The sequence below is a fragment of the Peromyscus californicus genome, unplaced genomic scaffold, assembly GCF_007827085.1.
Source record: "Peromyscus californicus insignis strain IS unplaced genomic scaffold, ASM782708v3 Scaffold_3__1_contigs__length_106647218, whole genome shotgun sequence".
In the NCBI taxonomy this organism is placed as follows: domain Eukaryota; kingdom Metazoa; phylum Chordata; class Mammalia; order Rodentia; family Cricetidae; genus Peromyscus; species Peromyscus californicus.
In genome coordinates, this window is record NW_026294551.1 from 56,310,023 (window position 1) to 56,326,113 (window position 16,091).

Below are 16,091 nucleotides of genomic sequence, written 5' to 3' on the forward strand. Positions count from 1 at the left end.
AGAATATATAGGGTAACTGAAAATGATGATAAATGTAAAAAGAATTGATGGATTTATCATTCATGAAAAAAAGAACAAATTAAAATAATAAGAGTCATTGGATGTCATATTTTAATATGATGTATTATTAATTCTTTGAGAATTTCATATATATCATATTTTGATCACAGTTACTTCCCACAATTTTTTGATCCAGCAGTCTTCTGGTTTATTTACCCAAAAGAATCAAAATCAGGATTCCAAAGACATAGCTGCACCCTTCTGTCTTCACTGCTGTGTTGTTTACAATGTCCAAGGTGTGGAAACAATCAAATGTCTACCAAAAGATGCATGGCAAAGAAAACATGAGATATGCAAATAGATGGATAGATTGTTTAACATTTTAAAGGAGGAAGGAAATAATTGAATTTGTGACAATCTAAATGGCCCTTGAAGACATTAAGCTGAGTAAAATGAGTCACACAAAGAAAGATATTGGCATGATACTCTGTTGTGTGGTATCTAAAGCAGCCTAACTGGGCTGGGGTGTAGCTCAGGGGAGTATCACTGGCCTAGCATGTGCAAAACTCTATATTCAGTTCCTAGCACTGTGATGTTTATGTGTGTGTGTGTGTGTGTGTGTGTGTGTGTGTGTGTGTGTGTGTGTGTAAGTAGGTAGGTAGAAGATAGAGATAGACAGACAGACAGATAGATGATAGATGTAGACAAGCAGACAGAGTTAGTTGATATAGACAGAAATAGAGAGATAGACAGAGATAGAGGCAGAGATTAGATAGGTAGATGGATGGATAGATAGATAGATAGATAGATAGATAGATAGATAGATAGATAGATGATAAAGTCATTACACAGTAGTTGATCATAGAAGAGGGGGTGCCAGTGGATAGACGTGAGTGCTGTGATTTAATATGAATTAATATTATACAATGTGAAAAGTTCCAGAGATCTCCTGTACATTATAGTCTCTGTTGTTAAACTGCAAATATTGTGCACCTAAAGTTTTGTTGATGGTAGATCACTTAATTAATATTCTTGGTCCCCCCAAAGGAAAATCAAAGGGACACAGGAAACTTTTCCAAGTGATAAGTGCTATGTTTAGTGTGGTGATGGTATCACAGTTGTATATAAGTATCCAAGCTCATCAAATTCCAGGCCTTACATATGTGTAATCATTTGCATATAGATTATACACATCTAAATAAAGCTACAAAAATCTTAAGCAGTGAAGAGATGGAAGAAAAACCTCCAGAGAGAATTATTTCTAAAAAGCAAGAGAAAATGTTCCCATGAATGATGGGAGTTAGTTCAAATGAATATTTTTAATCTCTAAAATATTAAAGACATGGAATATTACCCAAACAGGCAATTTCATACATTGTTGGTGAGAATAGGACCAGAACATCCCATTTAGTAAATGACAAATTTTTCATCTTTAAAATGTCCGTTTTCCTCCACACATTCATTTATAAGCTTTTGATGCTGTGTCTCCTACAGAGTGTGAAAAGTGTGAAAAGACACAGATAAAAGGATATTCCTTGCAGGTTTGCTCACACAGAAAAATGGGACAGAATGTAAACATGAGTCAAGTGGAAATTTAAGAATAAATAATAGTATTGCCATATCAACCTGTTCAGTGTGAAAATAAGGTACATGCACAGTGTAATCTAATTCTGTAAGACAAACACACATTTGTCTGGGCTGAAACAGTGGAACAGCCATGCAGAAAACCCTTATTTAGGGACAGTGTGGTGACAGAGAATGCCACTTTCTGCTTTACATATTTTTGTTCAGTCTGAATTTTTACAATATGTTTTGAAAGCTGTTGGAACAGAGAGAGACAATAAAGGTTTTTTTTTTTTAAATAATTTAGAATATGCTCTAAATGCTAACAATGTTATGCCTGATTGCTGGGAATTTGAATGATTTTAAATATTTCTTTTTGTGCCTTTTGTACTTTTAAAAAATTATCTACCATGAATATCTTCTCCTTTTCAAGTCAAAAAGTAGGTAAATTTTTAAATAATTATATGCAATTTAAAATGCAGCATATGGTCAAAATCATGTAAAAAAAAAAAAAAACGTGCACAACATAAAGCTTCAAAAGACTTACACCTAAAAGCTAATGGTAATTAAATGGGTGGAAGGATTAGAGGAGAGTTTTCCTTCCTTTCCTCATTTGCAATCAACAGCCCAGTGATTTGAAGATCAATGGTTGGAATGACAGTAGATTCGTCATTATTATAATTGATGTGCTCATTAGTACCTAAGCTCTCTCCCCTGGTTTCTTTCAGACTTGCTATTTCCATGCAACAATGTTAATTATGGTGACAAAGTACTGGAGAGAATGGCTAGAAGCCGAGCCAATGGTACCATGGAGACAGCACTACAGAATGGAAAAGTCTTGAGTCCATTGTGGCGCCGTCCCCCCCCCCCCCCCCCCCCCCCCCCACCTTAAGACAAGTAGATTCCTGAGCCACATGGAAGTATTGCTGCCTTTGCTGATGACCCAGGAAACGTTCAACAGCTCCCTACAAATAAGTCACCCCACAATTCATCAAGTAGCCTTCTGCATCACATTTCTCTTTTCTTTTATAAACAAAAATGGGGAGATATTGTGAGCCAGTACTTTCTAAAACAAAACCCTGAAGTTTATATTTGGAAGGAAGTGGATAAAGAGTGAGAAGAGTGAGCAGGCTGAAGTCCCCAACCCATGAGGTGTTTTGTTTTTCAGAATCTCTCAAACCTAAAGACCGCTGCTGCTGCCACCATGCTGGTGCCCACCACCAACTTTTGTAAGTGGTCCAAGCATAAATTAAAATCATTTATTTTTATATCTCCTCACAGAACAGATTTTTAAAATTCTCCATTCTAAGCCATAGATTGGTCATATAAACATGATTAAAGTCTGAAAAGGGACAGCAAGAGCTGAAGGGTACTTAACTCTAAAAGGCTGTTTTGCCTGTTTGCTGTTAACTTTTTTCCTAGGTCCTTCAAAAGAAGAGATATAGGTTTTGGCCATGTTGTTGATGTTTCATTGTGTTATGTAGAAGCCTCCTTCATCCTAGGAGTATTTTCTTCTAATGGATGTTCGAGTGTTGCTTCTTAGTTAAGATGTTCCGTCTTCTACTTCAAGAATGATAATTGTATGCTGATTTCACATTCTCCATTCACATCATCTGCTGTTTCTCTAACTTCAGTTATCTCCCTTCTTCTTCTGTCTTTTTGAGAAATGGCTCCAATTTGTCCATATGTCGCTTGTCTGTTTTCCCTTTCCTCACAGGATCAGTTCTCATCTTCAACGGTCACGAAAATGTTAGTTCCATCACCACATCCTTCCATCTCCACTTTGACCACACCTGTCTTTTCATTTAGAACTTTCTCATTATAAGCATATATTTCATTAAGTACCAGAAAGTAATGCCTTGCACACTCTATTGAGAAGTCCCAAATCATTTCCTAATGACTTGTCCTTGATACTGAAGTGCAGCATCCCAATATAAGTTTTTATTTGTCTTTGGGGGGAAAGCTGGACATAGAAAGTACAATCAGAACACATTTTAAGCACAGGTTACCTTCTTTGCAAATAATCCCTGGCCACTTACCATCCTACAGGATCAAGGTATTTCCTATAAACATGTGACAGAGGAAAATTTTGTGAAGTGAATAAGAATAATGAGGGCGGGGGGAATGGATAGCTGTGGTCAAATCTATTCCAGAAACTGGGTCGCATGACATTCAAAAGGTGTGTTTATTGTGCCGATATTCAGATGTTCAGATACTTTGAGTTCACCCTGGGGTGTGTATGAACTGGCTGGACCTATCAGGTAGTAATTCCCAGACTTCACTGTCAGTGACAAACACTTTCCTGGGCAAAAAATATTTCCTGGAAGACACTTTGGGAAACGATATTCTAGTTTTTGTACAACCCTCATTCTCACTCATCCAAGCGTTTCTCGGCCCACACGAATAAAATGAGAGGCTTAACATGGCAAACTAGTTACAGTACACCAACCCCATAGGACTGTGCAGAAAAGCCTTGGAGTGTTACAGGGATGAGCATAAGCCAGGACCGGATGTGTGTGCTAGACACCAATACATCATCAGTGCTGCCTATTATCCATCCCAAAGAATGGGGCTCAAAGGGAAAGATACATTCCGTAACAGCAAGAAGATGTTCAGACATAAGGGAGGCTCCAAGTCCTTCTTCACTCCATGTGCATACCTCAGAGCAATCCAGAAGAAACAGTTACAATATCTGAGCAAGTTCTATCATGTCCAGGTTACCTTGGCCTGATATAGTTCCTAGTTTCTTGTAACAACCAGAGACCAGACAAGGAAGGGCTGAGGGGCTCATTGACTTCAACACATTGAGAAGCAGGGAAAGGTAAGCCTGAGTGGTAAAGCAGCTGCAGATGGTCTGCCCAGAGGGCCTGCACCAAGTCTGGGACCCAGATCCTCTATGATCCCCATGACAGATGCTGATACTAATAAATGACTCAAAAAAATGTAGAATAAAGAATGTCTCAGTTCAGGGTTAGAGAGATGGCTCAGCAGTTATGATCACTGGCTGCTTATCCAGGAGCCCTGGCTTCTGTTCCCAACACCCACAGGGTAGCTCACAACCGTCTCTAACTCCAGTTCCAGGGGCTCCAGTGCCTTCTTCTGGCTCCCCCAGCAATGCACACACACGGTGTAGGGACATACAGGCAGGCAAAACATAAAATAAAAATAAACAAATCTTTTAAGAAAGACCATCTTCTGTTGCTCACAACACAACAGCATAGACTAGGTGAGATGTAAAAAAGGAAGGTAGGCTCTGGCACAAGTTCTTGTGTGAGTTCAAGCCTTCCTGTGACACAATCCTAGGGCAGTGCAGGGTACTGCAGAGCAAAAAGCAGAGGCAGCAGCCATAAGAGACATATTCTTGAGAAGATCCATGAACCCATTGACCTAACTTCTTAAAGAAGAATTATCCATTTTTGAGGGCTGGGTCCTAATCACCACTTAAAGGCCACCCCTATAAATCTCCAGAATAATGGTCAAAATGCTTTTTTGTAGAGAACAAAGCATGTCTAAATAACAGCAAAGATCAAATACGAAAGCAGGAGCAGTTTATTATAATGTTTCATCATTCTAAAATAATTGCAAAATTGAAAGCTTTTTATCCTCCCCATTTGGTCAGATAAAAAAAATAAAGTATGAATTTATTCATTTATTCAGGGAGTATTTACAGAGCATCTGCTGTATGACAGGCACTCTATTGGGGGCTTGGAGTTTAGTGGAGAATTTTGGTATCATCTCATCATCTTGATGGAGAAGACTGATGCTATCAAAATGATCAGATAAGCAAATATTCCTGGGTGGATTCTAACAGAGTATATAAGTACCAGATACATATAAAGACAAAGAAAGCTGACATATAATGACTAAACAGAACTAATAGTGAATCATAATCCAAAGACTTAAAAGATCTTAAAAACAAGACTATGTTTGTGACCCTCCTTGTTTGTTTCCTATTGCTGTGATAAAACACTGACCAAAGACCACTCGAGGAGGAAAGGGTTTATTGGCTTACAGCTGCAGTCCGTCATCAAGGGAAGTAAAAGCAGGAACTAATGCAGAGGCCATGAAGGGGTGCTGCTGACTGGTTTGCTCCCTATTGCTTGCTCAGCCTGCTCTCTTATACAGCCCAGGACCACCAGCCATGGAATGGCACAGCCTAAAATTGACTGACCTCTCCCATTATCAATTGAAAATTAAGAAAATGCCCCACAGACATGCCCAAAGGCCAATCTGACGGAGGCAATTCCTCAGCTGAGACTCCCTCTTCCCAGGTATGTCAAGGTTTGTGTCAAATTGACAGAAACTATGACAGTCACCTGGGAATTCCCACTTGTCAGAGAAGTGGTAGTAGAGATGATAATATCAACACTTGTCATGCCATGCCTTGAAAAGGGCTCGGGGGTACATGGAACCCGTAAGAACGGTTTTTCACTAATTTCCTATTTGGAAAACCAAAGCGAATCTCTCACCAGCTTTAGTCATGCAGCTATTTTTGTAAAAACAAATAGGTATACAGGGAGACCTCAGCTGAATTTCACCTCTGAGATCATAGGCAGGGATTTGAGGGACCTCTTTGCCCTATAGTTTGTTTAATGTTTATAGGAGACTTCTTAGTAGATCGTGGAAGGTAACTCAGAGCAAGCAAAGGAGTAAAGCCCATAATGTTAATTTCCAAAGATTCAAGGAGAAAGACCACCAACCCAAATCATCAGGGCCAAATTAATTAAATCAAGTGATTAATTAAAGCATGCTTTTTAACTCATGTACATGGCCTGCCTCTCTCTAAGGCAAGTGAGGAAGACAAGGGTTGGTTTTTTTTTTTTTTTTTATAGATCAGTGATAGGGGGTTTCTAAATAGGGGTTGGTGGCAGGCAAAATAGGTGGGGTTACAGGAGAACATGAACATAACAAGCTAGTCATAATGACCTCCTGGAACAAAGACATGACTGTAAGGTGGTCATAAGGTAGTCATAACAACAGGTCATCACAACAACCTTTTGAAACAAAGGTAGGTTTGCAAGATGGTTATAACTTTTGAAACAGAGACACAGTTGCTGCTTCCTGGAAGAGGCAGTACAGAACCGTTTGTAGTTAAGGTTACAGGGAGGGCATAGCCCAATACTGGAGAAACAGAGGTGTAATCATAAATTGTTTTCCTTTACTATCAGATGGTGTTTAAGCCTAGGATGGAGGCAGGCTGTTTCATCAAAGCTAAGCTGAGTGAAAGCCTTACCTCCCTTGCCATTTCTGGGTGCTTACAGAAATGCTAGCTTGTGCTTCCTGGATTCCACCAACCGTGAAGCAGGGAATCAAGCACATGGTCCTGGCATCATCACCCACCCTGCTCTCAGTACCACGGGCTGTGTGCACCATTAGCATTGGTATTCTTCACCCTCTGTGGTCTGAGGAGACTCACAGCTACTTCCCTGGAAGCTGGTGTGTGGTTCTGGAAAGAGACCACAAAGCCCCCACCACATGGAGTCTTAGTTCTCTTTCTTTTAAAATCCCCCACTTGAAAATTAAAGAGGGTCACAAGCTTTAAGTCTGACACATCAGTAAGAGCAAATGAAGAAGTGCCTCCCTTCCTTCCCTCCCTCCCTGTCTTCTGCTTTATAAGTGATCTTTTTTCTCACTAACTCAATATTGCATCCTAATTCACCTGGGTCTGAGTTGCATCATGGGCAAGCCAAGGAGCGGGGCAGGAGGTGATGACTGAGGTTGATTTTAGCTCAAGCCTCTCAGGAGTCCATCCTCATAATAGATGCACCACTGTGCGAGGAAACAGGAGGAGCTGGGACTTCAGTGACTTTGGTCAGTAGGGGTGAATTCCAGGAGGCTCCCCAGAATCAACCCTGACCTATGCAAAAATAAGAAAAAAAATAAATGATGAGAAAAGGGCTGGCATCGCAAGTGTGCACGCCTGCCAACAATTCACACACAGTTGGGGGGCGCTCTGCTGGAAACCAGCATTTCATTTGCAGCTTCATTTGCAGGAGAAAAGTTGCTACGTGTAATAATGTCAGCCACTGACAGTTGGGAATCAGTGGCTCCTGGAGTGAGGCCCCACCAAACAAGCAATTTTCACTTTGCAAGGCAGAATGACCCTGGGAGCTAGGTGCTGGAGAGGAAGGGAAGCGTGGGTGTCTGTTGGGGCAGGTTTGGGCAGGGTGTCCGTGGGACTTCTGATGGCTGTTTCTGGCCCGCGCGGTTCTTGCCACTTGCAAGCTCTTCACACCACAAACACATCGCTTTTGTGGTTTGAGGAGCTCTCAGGAGCCTACCCATCTTTCCTGGAGGCGGAAAGAGGAGGGAGGATGGCAGGCAATGAAAAATAGCAAGTGGAAGAGACCGCTGTATAAAGCAACAAATAGAGCCTCAGGTGGCCCCAGGAGTACTGGTATCTGTCTCAGATCTGCCACAAGCCAGACAGCGATCACAGCTGTCAGTGTTCTCTGGGTGCAGATGGTGCAGGTGGCTGAGGGCAGACAAGGAAGTCTTGGTAGACTTAGCTTATGTTTCTCTCAACTTTCTATGCTTAGTTACTCTAAACTCGGAAAACATGGAGAGAGGAAATGGGAAAAGGAGAAGATGGGCAGCGAGCGAGTGAGCATTCGCTGGAAAGGAGAGGCAAGAAGGCTGGCGAAGGAAGGCTGCGACCATAAAGAAAACATCCACACAGATCCGCGGAAGGTATTCCTCGCCGAGCGCTAAGTTCCCTAAAGTAATCATGATTACCATCATTATCATAAACAACTGAAGTCCTGATTAACTTTGTAAAGGGCAGCATCCGGCGGATGACTCAGAAATGCCCTTCCTCCCACCCACTTTCTGCTCCGGAACCCAAGAGGATCCCTCCCCTGCCAGTGTACAGCTCCTTCTCTTCACAGAGACCCTTGCTTTGGGGGATCTTAGGGAAGAAGGGGGAAGTGCTTAAGTACCCTGGTGTGGAACAATCCAGAAGATCTGAGGCCACCCTGCAGAGAAGGTTCTGAGCATCACATCCTCCGCTCTGGGGCCTCAGCACTCTGTTCAGTCTGAGGGGCCGTACCTGCTGGCTGCTTGAGACTGGAGGGCTATGTATGGACTTAAAGTTTACGTTTTCTCGGAAGAGTTTTTGGCTTCTCCGCTCTATTAAATCTCCACCGGCTCAGCTGAACTCGCTCAAAAGCCGTTAGCTCATCTGACCCTCCAGGATCTGCTGACTGTTGATGCTTTTGTTTCTCTGGGCATCGACCTGGCCTCCTTTCCTCTCCAGTTCTGAGCTGCAGCAGAGCTTGTTGAGTCTGAATTTCAGACCTCTAACAGTTTCCTGTAATGTTCGCAGGAGGCCCAGAATCCTCTGGGCTCACCCAACACAAGGAAATGTCTGGCGATCCTCTTATGAGAACCCTTCTACTTTATTTAGAATACGCTACAGAGTCTAAAATGTGGCACTGGGGCTGTGTGACCCACTGAAGGGCAATTGCTGCAAAGAAGTCAGATTCCAACTTTTGCAAGGGATTGACAAGCTTAAAAAAGAAAAAAAAAAGGGTGAAAAAAAAACCCCAAAAAGCCAGAAAATGATCCAAACCATGTCATTTCTCACAAAGGCCTGCAAGTCATTTGGAATTACCAGTTAAAATAAATAAATAAATAAATAAATAAATAAATAAATAAATAAATAAAATACTATGAGACGATCCAAATTTAGAATAAGCTAATCCTAGTGATTTAGATGAATAGGATCATATCAGCATGTGGCATCTGATGCCCACTGAAGAACAAGGTGGATGTGAACCTGAGAACAATGAGAAAGGAACCATCTCAGAAGCCCAGATGAGAAATCAGGCAGCTGCCTCTTTTAGGAACTGCCAGCTGGGGAGATTTTTAAAGCAGTTCTCTGGATACAGATAGCATGAGAATGCCCCCAAGAAAGTCTATAAACCACCCCCCCCCCCCCCCAAGGGACTTAACAGTAAATTCACGGATCAGCACTAGGAGTGTTGTATCCTCGAAATCCCCAGAGACCACCAAGGAGCTGGTTTCTGATGCAAGCACATAAGGGTCCTTTTATTGTCAGGTTCAACCTGGGCTACCACACAGCAGATGGAAGGAAATGTGGCAGCAGCCATGAGCCCAGGTGTATAGAGTTTTTATAGGGAAAAACCACAAGCCGGGAATTATGTACTTAGGATTGGGTAGAAGGGATATGGGGCAAGGTGGGTTTTTTTTTTTTTTTTTTTTTTTTTTTTGAAACTATTGGCTAGACTTTTGGTGAGAAGCCACATTTGAAACCATTGGGTTAGACTTTTGGTGGGGAATCACAACCCACTGAACAGGATTATCTGGATTGCTCAGTGGGATTATCTAGATATCTTCAAGGGACATAAACGGCAGGCAGAATGTCTGCAGGAACATACTGCTCTGTATGTGTTCAAGTTGTCATGGCACATTCCTGAGGTCCTTCCTGGAACTGAGTACAGCAGGTGGTCAAAGATGGTGGCCCTACCCTAAGATGGGGGTCTGTATTGCCCTCACAGGAGAAGGGTAGCAATTTCCTTAGGTAGATATTGAGAACAGTTGTATTTGTAGAGGACCTAGATTTTGGTGTCTAGGTTTTTGTTTTGTTTTCATTCTGTAAAATTGCTCCATTGCATTTTTTTAAACATATAAATACAGTAATTTTTGCTACCATACAAATTGTTTTCATGGAGTCAGGTTTTGCTTGCATGCATTTATGTGCATCATGTGTGTGCTGGGTGCGCATGGGAGTCAGAAGAGTACATTGGATTCCCAGAACTAGAGTTACGAATAGTTCTGGGCCACCATGTGGGTGCTGGGAACTGAACCTGGGTCTTCTGCAAGAGCAGCCAGTACTCTTTAACTGCTGAGCTATTTCTCCACCCACCCACACTATGCCCAACTTTCCTTTCTTGGGGAGAATGCATAACAAACCCACTGTGTGTTCAAAATGGATCACTGGCAGCCAGGAAGCATTAAGCAGGTTTGGAGTACTTCTCACACAGGGGGTCATGTGCCTCTGCATTAAAAACACCAGGTATCTTTGCTGAAAGTATGAAAGTATTGATTCCCAGGGGCCCAGAAAGTCTTCTCATCTTGGACTGAGGCCCAGAAATCAGAATTAAGAATCAGCATTTTAATATGAATCACGAGTAACTATTTTCTAAGGCTAGATGAATAATTTCCCACCCCAAATCCTCTTCTATTGGTGATCTTTGTGGCCATCCTATTAGGAAATAGGCTCTATGACCCCACTCCTTCAGTCTGGATACAGATATAGATGTTTCCAATAACAGAGCATTATGCAAGTGACATTTTGACGTTTCCGACGCCCATAAGAGCAATGACTTTTCCTCTTCTCTCTAGCCCTCTTGCTTGGAGTTCTGAGCCTCCATGAGTCCACCAATGACAAGTCCAACTGAGCACTGTTTGAGGTTTTTAGTCTTGACCAAGAATAAGAGAAACAGGAGATCTCACAAGCTTCTCAACCATGAGGGGGTAGGAAGATCATAGCTATAGAACAAAATAAATGGGAGGAAGGAATGAGTTAATAAATGGGAGGAATGTTTGCCGTTTCACTGAAAATGGGCAGGGAATTCTGCTCCCTCCCCACAAACACTCTTTTCTCAGTTCTTTCTAGCCATAGCAGCCATCAACAGTCATAGTGATGGAAGGTATGTTATTTAGAATGAAGATAAAACTATAATGAAGTTAAAGGTTTTCTGGAGATCACTCTGGCAGATATCTTAGATCCAAACAGCTCCAGTACACCTTTAGAGGGACTTCTGGCCTTGGGCAGCCTGTCCTCCAAGTTGAACAAGGCACGTAGGCAGTATGTAGGAAGGGAGCCAGAGAGATTCCCTCTAGCATTCTAGTGGATGCATCCCATCTTCAAGTCATTCCAAATATTTGAGTGAGGGGACCCCAGACGATTCTACCCTAAAGGACAAGCCCTCCCAAACACTCTAAAGATTAAGAAAAATACTGACTCTTACGTTGTAATGACATTAGTGTTAACTATAATCATTTATTTTCTCCATTAATTTAATAAAGTATTTCTATTTTATTAATGATCTACTATTGCCATATTCCTCTAAAGATTTAAAGATACAGTAAATACCAAGAACTCTCTCAGTGTCATAGATTGTATGTACTAAGGGTGGCAGGGCAAGGTATGTCTGGTGTGAGTGGTGGCAGGGTATATCAAATGTTTATTATATTATATTATATTACATTACACTAATAGCATAACATAAGGTAACATTAAACACTGTGAAGACAAGAAAACAAGGTGTTGTGACAGGGAGGCACTGCTGTAGGTTAAGCAGTCAACAAAGGCTCTTATGGGAATTGCTTGAGTGGAGCCCAGTGTTTACTTTGCTGGGGCTTCTCTAAAAAGCAGTGCAGCTGCTTTTCTGGACAGAAATGTGTTATCTGGTACTCCTGGAGACTTGCTGGCTGTCACTCATGGAAATTAGAATAGTATATTGGATCCCTGGAACTAGAGTTACAGATGGTTTTGTGCCACCATGTTACTAGTTTGTCTAGGTTGGAGGAGGCATCTCCTTGATCTCTGCCTTCCTCACTGGGCACTCTTCCTGTATGGACATCTAGATCCCAAGTTCTCCTTTTTATATAGGAACTCATCTAGCTTGACTACTTCAATCATAATCCTATATTGGAGCAAACATACCTTCTGGGTTATGGGGCTAGGACTCCAGCATGTAAATTTTGAGGAGGAAGGACACAATTTAATTTTTAATTAGCTTTGGAAGATAGACATCCAATGATATAGTAATAGCAGACTGTGGGCATAGCAGAAATAGAAATTAAATCAATTAGGCAGTCAAGAAGAGACCAGTGGTCCATGATTGGCAGGTTGGAGTATCAGCCCCATTACCACCCTGAACAATACATCAGCTGTACTCAGGAGCTGGAGGAGCTCAGCTGTTGTATGCAATCAGGTCCGCTTTCAGCTCATTCCCAGCTCATTCTCCTCCGCGTCCACACTGGCACAACTCTAGCAGGTGTTTATTTTCCTGTACAATATTACAATGGTTTTTTATTGACTTATAGACTTTTAGAATATAGTCTTCCTTTTACATCCATCCTGGAAACCACCCATGGAATAATTTTCCAAACCCCAAATCTGATCCAGTCCCACCCATCCTAAATGGCCTCCATTATCTTGCTGTAATGTGTAGAACAGAATCCTCCATGTCCTAGATGTTTATCAACCCAGCTGATACTAATACAGCCAGTTCCTCCAAACTTTTACCTACCATTCCCCAGACTTACCGAGCTCCTTCTGGGGCCTGCTTTTGTTCATAATTTCACACTTCTGCCATTTTTTTCTTCATAAACACTGTATCATTCAAAGAGGCAATTCAAATAAGAATACATCTCATTAAACAAACAAAATTGTCATCCTTCCTCACTGTCTGCTGGATGTCTCCTCACTCTCCTGTGCCTGGGCAGAATGAACTGTTCCCCTGCCACTGTTCGCTTAGTATTTTGATTAATATTTATCACTCTGGATAACATTTGTTTGTGTATCAGTCATTCATCTCCCTTGGTCAATGATGAATTCTCTAGGACTCTAGTATAGCAGGCATTCAGTAGATGACTATCAGCCCAATTTACTGGAATACGAATAAAGGCATGAATCATGGCCCTTGGGTCACCCCCATAACAATCACTACCCTCTGGTCACTGATTCCACAGGAATAGCATGAGCGTTCACATAACACCCTTATGCGTGTCTTTGTTACCATCAAGATGGCTTAGTACATTTGGTACCTAGACACAAATTCAAGTCTCAACATTGTCACAAACCATAATGCTTGTGTTCAGACCATCTTTAGTCTTTCTGTGTCTTAGTTTTTCATGTGTGAAATAGACATTTGATCAGGCTAAACTGTGGTTCTTTCGTTTGTTGAAAACTTGTCGTTAGACTCATCTTTCACACTTAAGCCAAAATTCTTATAATAGCTTGTGCCTGTCTTCTTGTTCTACAGTCTTAAGGGGTGCAGGTGTAGGGGTGCTGTCGGGATCCTCCTCTATGTTTCCCGCTTCCTGTATGAGATCCTCAGATGCCGATATTACCTACAGCAGACTTCAATCCTGTGTGTCAGAAGGAAATGCTTAAGGGTGTAGATTCAAACACTTCTGTATTTTACTCATGAGCTCTTGGCTTGTGGTAAATTGAAGGCGCCTCTCTAAAAATCCCCGATGTAGGAAGCGGTGCTGAACTTTCCTCCCAGCCTCCTGGACTCTCTTCCATTAATTTCCTTCAGTCCTCATTAGCATGTTTCTCCTGCAGACTTGGAAAGCTGGAGAAATTCTTGCAGCTAATTTAACACCTGCAGGTTTTGAGAGTTGGTAGAGAAGATGCATCAATAAAATAATCACTTGCTTTTTCTCTCTGAGATTTTAAATGCAAACCCTTTAAAGGTTAGACTTTTGTTACGATTTCTATTTGTGTTTTCACGTTGAGTCGTATGTTAATTAATGTTCTGGTCTTTTCAAATGTAAAGAGATGAAAAAACAAATCAGAATTTTGACATATGAATGGCCATCTAGGAGAAGTAGCCTCACGTTTCAGATGCAGGCTTGGGCTTTTCTTTTTCCACAGAGCTGCTGACCACCTTAGAAATCTCCCACAACGCCAAGGGCCAAATACAAGTATGACCCAGTCTATGGGTATTAGGGGCACAGGTGGAAACTGGGAAGATGTCTGCTTTAGTGGAGGGAATGGGTTTAGAGTGTTACCAAGAAGGGGTGGGTAGGAAAATCATAAGAAGCTTAAAGCACAGGTGTTGCTCAGTGTGCCATGGGGTGTGTCCAGATAATCCCGTCCTAAACTGAGGATATCTTAAGTAGAAAATGCAGTGCATAGATCTCACCTTCCAAACATCTCAGCCTGACAGCATGATCACACGACTGCTTGGGAGCTGTGGTGGCCACTGCTGCCCAACACTGTAAGGGGTTTATTCTTACACATTGCTAGCCTTGGAGCAGAGCAAGTTCAAAATCTGCAGTCGGTTTCCTACTGAATGCCTATTATGTTTGTCCTGTGACAAAAGTGGGGCCACCCAAAGTTGAGGACTTTTCATGCAGTGTGTGTGAGGCATGGCTATGAGGGTACGGAAGCCTGGTCTTCAAAACACCAAACCAAACATTAACAAAACCCAAGTGAGGGGCAGGAATGCTGTCCAAGAGCATTTGAAGGAGAGATTTTGAGTTCCTGCTGGAAGTAGGAACTGTTACTAGGGAGACCAAAAGCTACTCTAGTGGTATCCTTAGAGCAGGGCACTATGGGATAATTCTCAGGAGGAGCTGACCACGTTGTTGGAGTGCGCTATGTGTTTGACAGTCCCTCCTCTGAGACTTCTTAAAGCATAGTCCTTAGCACGTGGAGAAAGATGCCAGACAGAGACTAGGAGAGTCTCATCCTAGGAGCACCCAAGAGCAAGAGGAATCTAGTTATACTTCAAGTATCATGTGGAGGATTATGGGAGTTAGAAAAGTAACAGAGTAGAGATGTGCCCATAGCTCAGCCAGGTGAAAACACTAATAGCCAGGAGCCATTTGGAGACACAGAGACTGTAGGGCCCAAGACAGACAAGGAGGACATTAGTAATGCGGAGCTACAGTGAAGTTGTTACAAGCACTTTAGGGAGAAACCCTAAACCGACTAGGCTAGGCCACTCTGTACCTGGAGAGTTTCTCGCTGGGTCCCACCAAGCCCCCTGCAGTCCCACAGCCCACTTATAAAATAATCACTCAGAAGCTTATATTACTTATAAACTGTATGGCCATGGCAGGCTTTTTGCTATCCAGTTATCCTATTTCTTAATTTATCTTAAGTTATCCTGTTTCTATTAAATCTATAAGTTGCCACGTGGGTCGTCGCTTACTGGTATCTTAATATCTGCTTCTCATGGTGGCAGCTGGCAGCATCTCCTCACTCAGCCTTTCTGTTCCCAGAATTCTCCTCTCTCTTTGTTTTGCCTATACTTCCTGCCTGGCTACTGGTCAATCAGCACTTTATTTATTTTATTTTATTTTTATTTATTTATTTATTTATTTATTTTGGTTTTTCGAGACAGGGTTTCTCTGTGTAGCTTTGCGCCTTTCCTGGATCTCGCTCTGTAGACCAGGCTGGCCTCGAACTCACAAAGATCCGCCTGCCTCTGCCTCCCGAGTGCTGGAATTAAAGGCGTGCGCCACCACCACCCGGCAGCACTTTATTTATTAACCAATCAGAGCAACACATTCAGAGCATACAGAACATATCCACAGCGCTACTCATTCCAGGTAACTCATTCAGGAGGTGCTTAATGGTAAAAAGCCAGGAAAGGAGATTTAATCAATGTGGCCACCTTGGGAAATACTTATAGAAGGATTCAGGGAACTCCAAGTCCATCTTCAATGGGACCTTAGGCTTAATGAATTAGCCAGGGGTAGAAGTAGGCATGATCAAGCATCTTGCTCAAGGTGTGGTCTGATTGGTCATTACCCCAGTT

At 42.1% G+C, this 16,091-nt stretch overlaps 1 long non-coding RNA gene across 5 annotated transcripts in view; it reads right to left on the reverse strand.

Moving 5' to 3' along the window:
- Window positions 1-12,577: 12,577 nt before the first annotated feature.
- The window catches only part of LOC128122414 (uncharacterized), a 35,783-nt gene continuing 32,269 nt past the window's right edge, over window positions 12,578-16,091 (reverse strand). For all 5 annotated transcript variants that reach the window (XR_008222427.1, XR_008222429.1, XR_008222426.1 and 2 more), the window contains one exon: window positions 12,578-13,925. This is a non-coding gene — a long non-coding RNA (uncharacterized LOC128122414). The remainder of the gene's footprint in view (window positions 13,926-16,091) is intronic.